At 42.8% G+C, this 13,333-nt stretch overlaps 1 pseudogene; it reads right to left on the bottom strand.

The window, feature by feature from the left end:
• The window catches only part of LOC120836259, a 181,663-nt pseudogene that overhangs the window by 7,501 nt on the left and 160,829 nt on the right, over window positions 1-13,333 (bottom strand).

The following is a 13,333-nucleotide window of genomic DNA, read 5'->3' as shown; positions in this document are numbered from 1 at the left end:
ATTCACACGGACGCTAGAAACGAAGGACTTGAGGCGATACTGGTTCAAAAGCAAGAAGGCACCGAGCGAATCATCGCCTGCGCAAGTCGGACACTGTCCAAGGCGGAGATAATTTACTCCACGACTGAAAAATAATGTCTTGCGGTCGTCTTGTCAATCACGAAGTTTCGTAGGTACTTGTACGGGAGCCCGTTCCGCATAGTCAAGGACCACCACTTGCTCTGCTGGCTTGCAAACCTCAAGGACGACCCGTCAGGATGCCTCGCTGGATGGGGTCTCATATTACAAGAGGTTACCATGACTGGCCTAAAAGTGAGGTCGCAACCACAACGATGGCGACTGCCTGTCAAGCGCCCCGTCGAAACGCCTTCCGGTAGCAGCGAAGACGATGACGACGAGTGCGTCATAGGCGCAGTGAATACCGATGACATGGCACGACGTCAACGAGACGGTCCTGAACTGAGCGCACTAATAGAGCATATAGAAGGGCAAGGGAGTATCATGCCACGCAGTTTCTCACGAGCCCCGTCGACATTCGCATTTGAAAAAGTGTACTCTACAAGGAGAACTTCGGGGACAACAACCCGGCGTGGATGCTGGTAATCTCAACCGACCTTCGAGGGAATATCTTTCAAGCCTGCCACGACGACCCGAAGTCCGGACACCTCGGTTGCAGCCGGATACTGGCCCGTAGTTGTGAAAAGTATTCCTGCCCCACGCTTCCTAAAACCGTCTACATCTACACACGATCATGGTACGAGTGCTAGCGACGCAGGAAACCGCCGACGAAGCCGGCAGATCTGCTGCAGTCAATTCCTCCACCAACTGCTCCGCTTGAGGAGATCCGAGTGAATCTACTTGGTTGTTTTCTGCTGTCAACCATGGGAAACCGTTGGATGATCGTAACCATTGATTATGTAACACGATACGCTGAGACAAAAGCCCTTCCGTCGGGGACTTCTGTGGAACTCGCCAAGTTTTTCGTCGAGTCTGTCGTCCTACGACATTGCGCCCTCAAGTCCTTATTACAGTTCGGGGATCATCACTCATGGTGCAGCTGACGCAAGAAATTCTTCAGCTCAGCCGCACTAGCCATCGTCGCACCACGGCCTACCACCCGCAGAACAACGAGCTGACGGAGCGGCGTAACAAACTGTCACATGATCTCCTCGTACATCGACGTAGAGCGCAAGACGTGAGAGGATGAGTTGCCCTACGTCACGTTCGCCTACAACGCTGCGCTTCAAGAGACCAGCGGACGTATACATTTACAGCTGGTACATGGTCGGAAATTAACGACAATGCTCTGCGCTATGCCGCCCCACGAGTCAACTAACGATGGGAGCGACGACGCTCAGGTGGAAGCGCAACGGGCCGAAGAAGTCTGCCAGCTCGCCCTGCTCCGGATTTAAGACCAGCAACGCTACAACCTTCGTCGTCGCGACGTCCACTTTCAGCGCGGACACGAAGTGTGGGTGTGGGCACGTATTCGGCCGCCGCGGTCTCAGCACGGAGCTGTTAAAACGCTACTTCGTACCCTACAAAGTGCTTCGCCGCTTCGGGCATCTAAACTACGGTTGATGCCGGACAGAACATTGACTACATCATGCCGCCCTGCAGGACCAGAAGTCGTCCACGTCGTGCGTCTCAAACCGTACTACAGTCAATAGGACTTTGAATTGCATTCTTGTACTACGCTCGATAGGGCCGTGTTTTACAAGCTTCCGTAGTGCCCCATTATTTTGGTTTGTTTTGCTGATTTGTTTCCTGGCAAGTGGCATCGCTACGATGCGCTTTTAAAAGGGGGGAGCAATGCCACACTCGTCGCCGAACGAGCGCGTACGTGGCCTAATGGTTACCGCGCTTGGCTATCGCTCGGAGGCTCCAGATTCGATTACAGGGAGCGGACTCGTCTTTTATTTATTCTTTCATCCTGACATTCTCGTAAGTTCAAGAGCCTCGTCATCTGATAGAGTTACGAATGTTCTACGCGCTTAATGTTCTGCAACCGAATGTTCCAGAAACCCACGCTGGTACAAAAGATGCTCTGCGTGGCGGTCCGGAGTCAGTGTCACTACTGCGATCGTTCGTGTTACTCCGCCGACCTTCGACATCTGTAACGCTACTTCTTTGTATGTTTTGTTTTCGGCACAACTTTGCCAAATTAAACGTTTATTTTCTGTAGATTTGTCACATCGTCATCAGTTATTCGTGATAATATAAGCCATACAGAAGGCTAATAAAAGCAAGCCTTGAGATACAGATTTTATTGTGGCTAAGCAATGAGGATTCATTCGGCCCTTGTTAAGCTGGCTCACTCATCCCTTCTAAATTAAGCTATGTATAGATAAAACCAAACACAATTAAAAAAAGGGATTTGTAAAGTGGTTAGATGGGCGAGTTGGTAATAATTGAACATGGTTAAAATTGCGAACAAATAGAAAGGAACAGTGAAGAGGGAAGAGAAAGAAACAAGTACTTGTCTCTTCTCTCTTCCCTCTTTACTGTTCCTTTCTATTCGTGCGCAATTTTAACCATGTTCAAAAAGGATTTTTTTGAGTACATTATGCAGATTAAACGTTCAAAGCACAGATGTTTCAAAACTTGACGAAACATAACTGCATGAATACCGCTTGGAAAGCGGCTGAAAAGAGAAAATTTCCCAAAAGACTGACTATGCGATTTACTGAAACTTCGGCTGTACTATAACTATGAGTGTCTTTTCTAATACACATATATAAGAATTACTGTACACTACGAAATCCAAAATTTACGGGTGTCCCTCTACTATGTATGAAGTATAAAGCTTCTGCAATGAGGTTGAGGCAAAACTGACTTGAGACATTGAGAAGTAGAGATTATTGAGCGGTGAAGCTCGTGAGTGAGCATACTGGAAATATATGGAAACGAGGAGACGCCAAAAATGGGAAAACTATCAAAATATGGTTTGGTGCTTGTTACACTTTTTTGCGTCCCCTCGTCGCCGGGGTTTTTCAGTGTGTTCCAACTTCCAATATGTCTTGTTTTACATCTTCCCGTTTGTGAAAAACTTCAGTCGTACGATAAAAAAAACTGAATAAACTTTTGCAAACGCAACGGAGAATTTCGTGTCATTACAGTGCTTGTTATAGTGACATGTGGAATTATCTATGAGGATCTCGTTTCACTCCAACAAACATTGACTCACCGATACTTCTCAGGGCTGTGGGAGTCATATTGTATATCATATCGCAGCCTTCCTGCACTAATATTTTTGCACCGGACCTAAAAAAAAGACAACAAATATAGACGTTTGCAAATCTTTTTAACGCCGTATTAACGCTCAGCTTTTGAGGAAAAAAAGTGAAGGGTTCGGAAGGGAGTGTGTGCACCTCCTCCTCCCCCTCCGTACCTCCCCTCTTCCTGGCCTTCGGACCTCTTATTTAGCGAGAAGTCCTTTGCTATATTTCGCGCTAATGCTAACGGACAAATTCAGGAAAAAGTATTCCGCTAAATCTAGCGCGGAAATTGAATGGGTATCGAGGTCACGTGACGTGAATTTCCCCGCTAACTTTAGTGGAGAAATATCTCCGCTAAGTTGAACAGAAAAAATTTCCTTCTAAACATAGCGGGAAACTGAAATGATGATGAGGTCTCGTGACGAAAATTTCTCCGCAAAATTTAGCGGAAAAATTTCACCGGGAGATTTAGTGGGAAATATTTCCAAATTGCAACGCGCGCTATTACGCCGACGCCGACGCTGAAGCCGACGCCGACGCTGAAGCCGACGCCGACGGCTACGGAAACGCCGCTCAAACCGGAAGCGGGCGCCTAAAAGCTGTGCTCTGAAACGTAGCGAAAAACATACTGCTAATCGAAGGCTATCTTCTTCAATATATTGCGATTATTTACAGTTTTCGTTTTCTGTAAAATTTACTCTTGAGTGTCGAATTCCAAAGAGCTTCTATTGCATCTGGTATATATTTGTTCTAGAAGGTATACTTGACAATCCACAAGAATAGATCAGCTGTATGTTCAATACATCACATCTTCTCAGTCATCGGTATGTGTATAATGTTTTTTTATAGACCAGCAGATATAGTATTGTAAAAAAAAACTAATTTTGTTCTTGCATTAAAAAGGTATAATAAAAAGCATATACTTGGTTTATATGTGGAGTTAAATTATATTATATTATAATATACTTTGTATGCGATAGTGGCCAAACTAGGTAAAGGACCGCGGCAGAGTTCAACAGACTATTAAACGAAAAGTACACTTAATATGTGCTAAACGTCTTCTTAAAGTGCTTGGAGTATTCCACAGTCTACTTGTTATATATTTGAAGTTTCGTTGGTGTATTGCTCTTTGCCAAGAAACAAAAAAATCACATGAAATTCGCTTTTTATTTGTTGTCACATGGCCAAAAGGGACATGACAAAAGGGAACTCTGGCAGATAGCTCTTCGTGAGCAGCCTGACAAAGGACCCAGATCCCCATGCAGTTTGTAACAGCATTCAACAAATATGTCCTTAAAGGGCTACTCCACCGATTTTTTCATTGTCTCCGATTTGCTTGAAATTTTGCTAAACTAACTAACAAACATCGCGAAGATAGTATCCCAAATATTAGGTCAAAATATTGTTTTTTCGCGAAGTTATTGAATTTACAGTTTTGGTCCTCACCGTGTTTTTTAAGCTCGAAGTCTCTACTGGCAACAATGAAAAAGTGACGTCAGTGGAAGGCAGGGGTTCACTCTTTGGGCTGTAGATTTTGTTTTAAACTGATTCGAAGCAGCTTCATGGTGCTAAATGAATGCTTGGGAAGCTCGCTGCAGTACCCGCGCTCCAGCACGGAACAAATGATTGGCATATTCTATTTTTTGGCTGCTTGCTCGACTGGCAAGCCTGCCTGCCACTGACGTCACGGCCCTGAAAAGCGCGCGTATAGTTGAATGTTGGTTTTTGCATCATTTTCATTTGCCGATTTCGCAATAACTATTATGAATTTCGCGATTCTATATAGCATACCGGAGAGAGTAAAGGCCGGGGAGTCAGAAAATATAGTTATTTGAGGTAGCTCAAAAAATCGGTGGAGTACCGCTTTAATTGTGAAAGGAAACAGAGTGCGTAAAAATATCTGGCCTTCATATGGAAGTATGAAATGGTTTCTTTTGTGGTAATAGATATCTGTTTTTATCTTTCGACTTAACTGTAATGGCAAGGAGTTGTGCTAAAAGTCACCTTCTTCCAAGGAGTGGATATTGAAATGTGCAACTGGACCTGGCACCAAATCCTGCCGCCGAGATTAGTATTATCGACATTTGTTAAATATTATGCACTAAATGTATGAAGAATATCAAAATAAACTTACCATAGCATTTGAAAGGAAAAACAGCTGGTCTCCTGTTAAGTTTAACTCAGGAAGCACCTCGTCAGTGTCATTGAACTTTCTGAATGCCTTAAAGTAAAGGGAGAGCAAAGATCGATAAATTAATCTTAAGCTAGATATATTGACTGCACAACAAGGCTTTATTTAACTCCTCTAACTTTCTTACCAGATACGCTGCTCTTAGGCCAGAATTGTCGGCAATATTTTCACCCTGAGTATTTATTCCGTTTAGCTGAAAAAAACAAAAACAAAAAAAAACAAAACACATTTACGTTACATTATTGGAAAGAGCGTAAAATACTATAAATAATCGCTCATACTTCCAGAATCAGAATGCACATATCTCCATAACTTCAATCTATTCGCTTTACCTCGAAAGTGTAAGTACTGATCAACGAGAGCTAGGGTGCACATAAGATGAGTAAGGCAGCGATTTTCCCGAAACATTACTGGCTCACTTTGTCATACTATATTAAATGGTATGTGAATTGAAGAAAGGCATGAGCTACAGGGGAGTCAAGAAGCAGTGGGACATGGATTCACTACTTTACTCTTCCGTTGCTTTTAAATATATCATAAAACGTTCGGTATCTTTTATTTATGATAACATCACCTCTCATTCTCTCTCTTCTCGAAACTTTCTTATACATTGAGTATGGTGATCTATGTTCACATTGCTAATGAACTAGACTGTATCAAGCATGTGCTTGACGAGATTGGGGAAGTGCGGGTTAGTGGTGCAAAAAACACAATCTTGTGAAATGTTCACCACTTTTTACGAGGCAATTAATTTAACACACAAACCATCTAAACGTGTCAAGTATTTTTTTCAGAACTTTATTCCAAGAACGTTAATTATGCAGTTGTTTTCAGGTGAATGGGAATATGTTTCAACTTGTTCAAGTAGTCGAAGATTTTGTGTAATAAAGCGGTTCATCTGAGTGGTGATGTAATCATGGGCGTTGGAATGTAATCTCAAGAGAGAGAGGAAGAAAGAAATCAGTTTCCCTCATAGTTTACGGACCAATAAAGATTGGCTTTTGGGAACATTTGGCCTTGAGGCACTGACATTTTTCCTGTGCTTAAAACATGTGCGGTATTATAAAATAATAACACCAAGTGTACTTTCGCCTCAATTTGTTTTTGTTAAAGTAACTTTCTTTATATAGTTCCTTAATTAGTGACCACACGCATCTACTTGAATCAAGCTCTGGCTTCTGCCACAAAGCAATGGTTTAGTACAGCACAGGTAGCGTTTTTATTCTTTTGGAGTAACGGGGCATTTGACCTCGTGTCTCAGCAGATTATGTTCTCTATTGTAGTTTACTCTCCTAAGGCACTAATTGCTAAAGAATATCATATTTGTGAAACCGGGTGGCGAATTTTACCATATAGCAACACTCTTGCTCACAAACTTCAGTCATTTTGTTTGTCCTTTTCTTAAACGGAATGTAATTTAACGATGCGAATGCTTTGATATCAGTGAGCACGAGATCTGCCAGACCATGCAGACCACTCATTGCGCCCTCTTGTTAGTTCAGGTTACTGCTCGCCTCTAGTCTACGGCCCTCGTCCCTTTGCCCGGTGTTTACAGTTCAACTTTGAATCACGATTAGTTCAGTCTTCACGATGAGGCGTATCAACACCGAAATGACATAACTTATCTGCCGGGTAACCTGCTATTGAAAACTTCCCTTGAAACAACTGGAGCGCCGTCAACGGCAACATCAGCGGCTTCGACGACACCCTCTGCGAACGCCCTATATACGGCTGTCATCGCTGTCCAGCCTTGAGTGAGCACGGGATCTGCGAGGCCATGCAGACTACTCATTGCGTCTTTTTTTCGTCCATGCTGGTTGAAGTCTCGTGTTTAACGCGAAAAAGAAGCGATTTGTGCTTATAAAAATAATAATGACTTTATTTTCAGTGCCCAAAAACAACCACAGCGGTCTTCACTTTAAACAACCACAGCGGTCTTCACTTTGGTGCACCTGTTCAATCCTAGAAACACGTTGGTATATTACCATCACCCAAAAACAAATAAACAAACAAAATGTTATCAGTAAATTACAAGGTTATTCAACTGATGGCGGTACAATGAAATGGATGTACAGAAATCGAGGTGCTTAGGAGCAATGCTGTTGTATAATGTCTGAATCCGAGAAAGCGGTGAAGTACAACAAGATGAACGTACATCAAAGCATACGGGATGTCTAGTATGGTGTAAGTTAACATGAAAATTAACTTACTGGTGTCTTTGTGCTGACATGGGTTTTGTAAAACTAATGTGTGACTCTGCTATGTAGTGGGCCTCCTGAAGGTTTTGGAAGACGTTGAGTCAACCCCGGTCCGATGAGTGAAGCTGAACTTAAAAAAAACAAACTGAAATGCCTGATATGCTTAAAGTAGCCTGTGAACGCTCTCTCGTAAACGCTGAAACTAAGTTGGAAAGTGTGACGTCGCTTAATGATGTCAAACAAAGCCAATAGTCAATGAAAACCGCCATAACTCATGTTATAGAGAGATTGGCTGAGGTCCAAAATAAAACTTCGGCGTGACGATGCTTAACGAAGTGGTTTACATGACACGAAGTTTGATTGAAGCTCTTCAAAAAGTTAGCTGGGATCTATGTAGACCTAAACGAAGATCGTTCCCCTTGTGATAATTTAGTGATCTACAGGATTGCTGATACACTATCTGAAACCCGGCCACAAACAGACTATACAGTATTAAACTTATTTAGATGATCACTAAAGCTCTAATTAATGGATGAAGCGATTGTAAGTGCCCTCAGAATCGGTACTTACTGTCAGACTAAGTGCATACCTGTTATGGTAATGTTTGCATCATCGTAACCAAAATAAAAGATATGTTACTCTCCAGACCATTGCTAAAATTTAGTCGTGTCAGCATGAGTGAAAATTTTCGCTTAGTGCGCGTCACGCAAGTAAAAAGCTAATATAATTTGCGAAAGTAGTAAATGTCGTTTTGAAGCTTAGATACCATAGAATGTACATTAACAATTAATGCTTCATTTACGATCCGGTGATCGATACGACTGTTAAGAATGGTCCCACTACAGCATCCGTAGTTGCAGACGCACATATTTCTCTCCTTTTAGTAAACCATCAGAGGCGTTGGGATCAGAATCACAGACCGCGAAGCGTAGTGCTTGTGTTGTATCCATGTCAAATGTATCAGTCCTTTTCACTAATAATAGACGCTTTTTTAAAGAAACGAGATGAATTGTGTTCAATAGTTGAGTTTTTAAAGTCGATGTTATTCTTTTGGCAGAAACTTGGTTTTGTGTTGAGGTGCTTGACTGTGAACTATTTTGTGGAGTAATAAAATATAATATTTAGAGAAGCGACAGATGGAATTGGAGTGGTGGCGGTATATTTATTGCAGTCGCAAATGATGTAAAATATTTTTTTCTGTAAATACGATTAGCTCTTTAGAAATAATTAGGATGTGTGTTGGTCCTAACCGCAACAAAGGAATTTCGGGATAGTTTAAGACAAACCCTAGAGACTGGGGAAAGACCAAAGACAACACAACCTTATTCACAAGATTTCCCAGTTCTCCGAATTTTCTCTGGGTGACTTTAATTATCCTTCCATTGTGTGGACAAGGAGTAATCCATGTACGACCACGTATTCATCCGAATGTAATGACTTTCTTAAACTTTGCTTAGAAATTAACTTAATGCAATTAGTCACTGAACCTACGAGGGTTACCCCGTCATCAACAAATTTTTTGGATCTTGTATTGTCAAACCATCCAGATCTTGTTTCTCCAATTTACATCTACCAGGACTTAGGGAATATTGTTTTATGCCTTTAAATGTTAAAGCTTTAGTGCCCAAACCCTACGCTCGCACAAAACTAATTCGAGATTATACGAAAGCTGGGTTTGAGAATATTAAAAATGAACTAGCAACATTTCTAGATAATTTCGTGGTGGGGTTCCCACATAGATTAGCTGGAAAAAAATTGGCAGTGGCTTTAAAACAATGTGAAATCACTAACCAATCGTTACATTCCCGTAAGGACAGTTTTTGAGAATTCCCAGTCACCGTGGTTTAATAGCGCCTTCACACGTCTCTCAAATAAAAATAAACGATTATTTAGTGCTGTTAACTTCACAACGTGTAAACAACTTTGCACAAAATATCGCACAGCCGCTGAGGCGTGAAAAAAGACATTGACAATGAAAAGGTTTATTATTTTCACACGCAAACTACCGAAAATGTTATTAGGGAGTTTTAGAATAGCGCACGCTAAAGCTTTGTGTGCGCAAAGAATAGCGTCGTCGCCACTGCGCATGCTCCGAACGCAAACGAGGTTTTGCGCTTTGCGTGCGCAATTTTAGCGCGCGCTATTTCTCGGAAATAGCGTGCGTACGCAGAGTCTTTGCTCTTCTCCAACTTCTCCAAGGAGGATTCGTGATGAGAAGTTGGCTAAAGCCAAGACGAGCACAGTTAAAAAAATGGCGGCTTTCAGGATTATGTTAGCGGCTGCTTTGGCGGCGTCTTGACAGCGACGTCGGCGGCATCCTCGCGACTGCAATTTTCAATACGGGACGACATTGTACTCAGTTTGGCAGCGATCACCGGCAACTTGATGCTTGCGACGCGCAAACATTTCACGGCGAAGGAACGATGTGCGAAGGTCAGTACACGAGACCTCTCTAGCCGAGGCGACGCAAGCGGACACGACCGGTCAACCGCTCGCGTCGCGTTCTCATGTTTAAACAAATTAAAATGCTACTCTGGACCAAAAAATAGTTTTTTTTTCTAAAGTTACATCATTTTGTGTGTGAAATAAAAATTTTTACTGTATCTTGGTGGCGTCGCAAGCGCCAGATGCTTGGGTTTTTGCGTCGCGGCGGAGAAACGCTATTCTAACACTCTCTCGCGTCGCGTGCGCTAATACAAGCGCTAAATTTTGCGCTTGCGTGCGCTAAAAGTGCGTACGTTATTCTAAAACTCCCTATTAACAAACCCATAAAATTTTGAAATATTATGTAAAAAGATCCAATTCTTCAGTTGTGCTAAAAACTGAGAGCGGCACTAGTATGCCGTTGACAGCGAGCGCTAATGCTTTGAATACAGATTTTGCTAAATCTTTTTCACGTGATGATATGCAATAATGCCTAGTACTGCGGAGTTCTGAGTTTTCGCGAATGTACCACTCTGCCATATTGTGCTGGGTTTAACATCATGGTGATAGGTTAAAGTTATCTCGTTTTGGAAGAGTGGATTGTATAAATTCTAAATTAAAAAAACTAACGTATGTTCGTTAATTATACTAGACACACTGTGTCAACATTCTATCCAAAAGTATATTTTTCATTTAGAGTGGAAAGTAGCAAAAGTGGCTCCCATTACAAAACAGGTGACAAACATTCCCATCTCAATTATCGGGTAATTTTCAATACTAGTGCTTTCTGCAAAATTCTTGATCATATAATATTTTCCTACCTTGTCAGATTCTTGGAATATCATTTTTAACCCATCTCAACATGGTTTCAAAATACATTTTCATGCGAAACTCAAATTCCATCACTCACTCATGATCGTCATTCAATGTTAAACCTAGGATCCCAGGCTGCCTACACATTTTTGGTCTTTGCCAAAGCTTTCGATAACGTCTATCACAACCTTCTCATTCGTAGACTATCAAAACTTATGAGCCACTGAACAAAAAGAAATAAATTTTTTTTCCAGAAAGCAAGCAAACTTGCCAGATAGTTTGAATTATTTTCCACATTGTGGTTGGGACACGCGTGTCGAAAAATTCACTTTAAGCGAAAAAATATTTCTTTTGTGTGTGTAATATTGACGGCGCAAGATTTAATTTAAATTCTGCACGCAATGTCCATGACGTCATGAAAGGGTCATACACTCTCTCCACATCAACGTGATGGCCAAGCCGATCCACCTCTCCTCCACGTGCCCCAAATTCCGCGAGAGAAAACAAGTGGAAAGGAGGTGTCTACCGACTAAATCGCGTCTCCCGCCGTCAATGTAGCTCAATTTTCGTTTTTGGTGTTAAATTTACTTTTTGACACGCGTGTCTCAACGATAGGTCGGCATTTTGAGCAGTCCTCACTCAAACTTACGATCACCATTTTTTCCAAAATTAAAACTAACGCCCACTCACGATCACGATTTATTCAAAATAGAGTCATCACCCGGACTCACCCTCACCGTTCAACTCAAAACCAAAACTCATTCAACGTCATCATCGTGGTCGTCACGCTGACAAATCATCACGGTCATCACGCTCACAGGTCATCACGAAACATCAGACTCACAGGTCATCAGACTTACAGGTCATCAAACTTACAGGTCCTCACGGTCCTCACACTCACAGGTAATCACTGTCCTCACGGCACTCACACTCACAGGTCCTCACGGTCCTCATGGCCTTCACGACACTCACCCTCACAGCTTCTCACGGTCCTCACACTCACAGGTCATCAGGCTCATTACAATCACAGGTCATCACGGTCCTCACACTCACAGCTCCTCAAAGTCCTCACACTTACACAGGTCCCCACACTCAGCACACTCACAGGTTCTTACACTCACAGCTCATCACGCTTACAGGTTGCTTTCTTTGTGATATTCTTTTCTTCCCCGCAAGCCGTTGGTTTGTTTTCGCCGTGAGTCGTGCGGCGGGGAAACTATACCAAAACAGTGAACTTCTGAACAGCCTATCCAATTTAAAAGAAATATAATATGTTTATGTTTATGTTCCGCACATTTCTACCAAACGTGGTTAACTTGGATTAATTAAGAAAGAAATTAAATGCAAGCTGACGAACGTGTGGTATCTTGAACTTTCGCCTGTTGACAAGGGCGGCGGTAAAACAAAAACGCGTCTTCCGACTGGTTACACAGCCAACGTCGCAGTGATTAGAGCAGCGCCTCGCTGTGCACACCTCACTTATTGCACACAAACAATTACTACATATATCACCCCCGTTTCTTCTTTATCTTGTGCCACCCACACGTGCTTCTACGGAAGTTTATGCAGCATATATACGTATATGCATCGACCAAATTTTTTTCTGTTTTGAGAGGCCGGTAATATTAAGTATAGGGTGGTTTCACGTGACGTACCTCTGGTTTGAAATCCCATCATCATCCGTGTTGGCAGTGGTGTCCTTCAATCGTATGCTGCTCTACGAGCAGAGGCCGCGAAGGCTGAGTTTTCCTTCTCAGTTGAATTGCTTCTGCTTTTATTGATCGATCGTGCTTGCCGGAGTAGGCTGCGATTTAAGGAATCAACGGCAGGCATTGTTTTGCAGTCCTCCCGGCCTTTATAAAATTTCAGCATTTATTTTCGTGATACATGCAACTGTCCTTGAATTGGTTTCGTTTTGATTGATTTGGCATGGCTTTGCTTGGCTTGGTTTGGAGCGGTTTGGGGGTTCGGGGTCGTCTCCGTGTGTCTCTTTGTCGCTCTGTCGGACACGCAGGGCGCGCCACTTTCATGTGGCTAGCCGCGTCATTCTTGGCGCGCAGTTCTATAATGGGCAGTCATGCAGTTTATCGAACAAGGTTTCATTGACAGATCGTTTCAACGACACTGCGATGTTTCATCGGGCGATTATTTCTTCGACATTTGTTTCATTGATGTGCCATCCGCAGATCGTTTCTTCGACATTCCATACTCGACAGCGCTTACTACATTCGTCGACATTTTTTTCACTCGGACATCTAGACGATATTTATCGTTGTCTCTCTTTCATCGACGCGGCGTTGGCTTCTTGACGTTTCGGGCTCTTCGCGTGTTCACAGCGCACTACCGTGTCCGCTACGGACAGGGCGCAGGTGGTGCAAGCGCAAATGCTCCTCGCTCTTTGTACACAGTGCGCTGTGCGCTTACGTTGCTGGAGTGGTGCGTGCAACGTGGCGGCCTTTTGGATACTTTTGGCCGTTTGGGCGCGCGCT

This window comes from Ixodes scapularis, unplaced genomic scaffold (assembly GCF_016920785.2).
Source record: "Ixodes scapularis isolate PalLabHiFi unplaced genomic scaffold, ASM1692078v2 PGA_scaffold1__304_contigs__length_218370807, whole genome shotgun sequence".
Taxonomy (NCBI): Eukaryota; Metazoa; Arthropoda; class Arachnida; order Ixodida; family Ixodidae; genus Ixodes; species Ixodes scapularis.
Note: the sequence above shows the minus strand (reverse complement) of the source record. Positions and strands in the feature narration are given on the sequence as shown.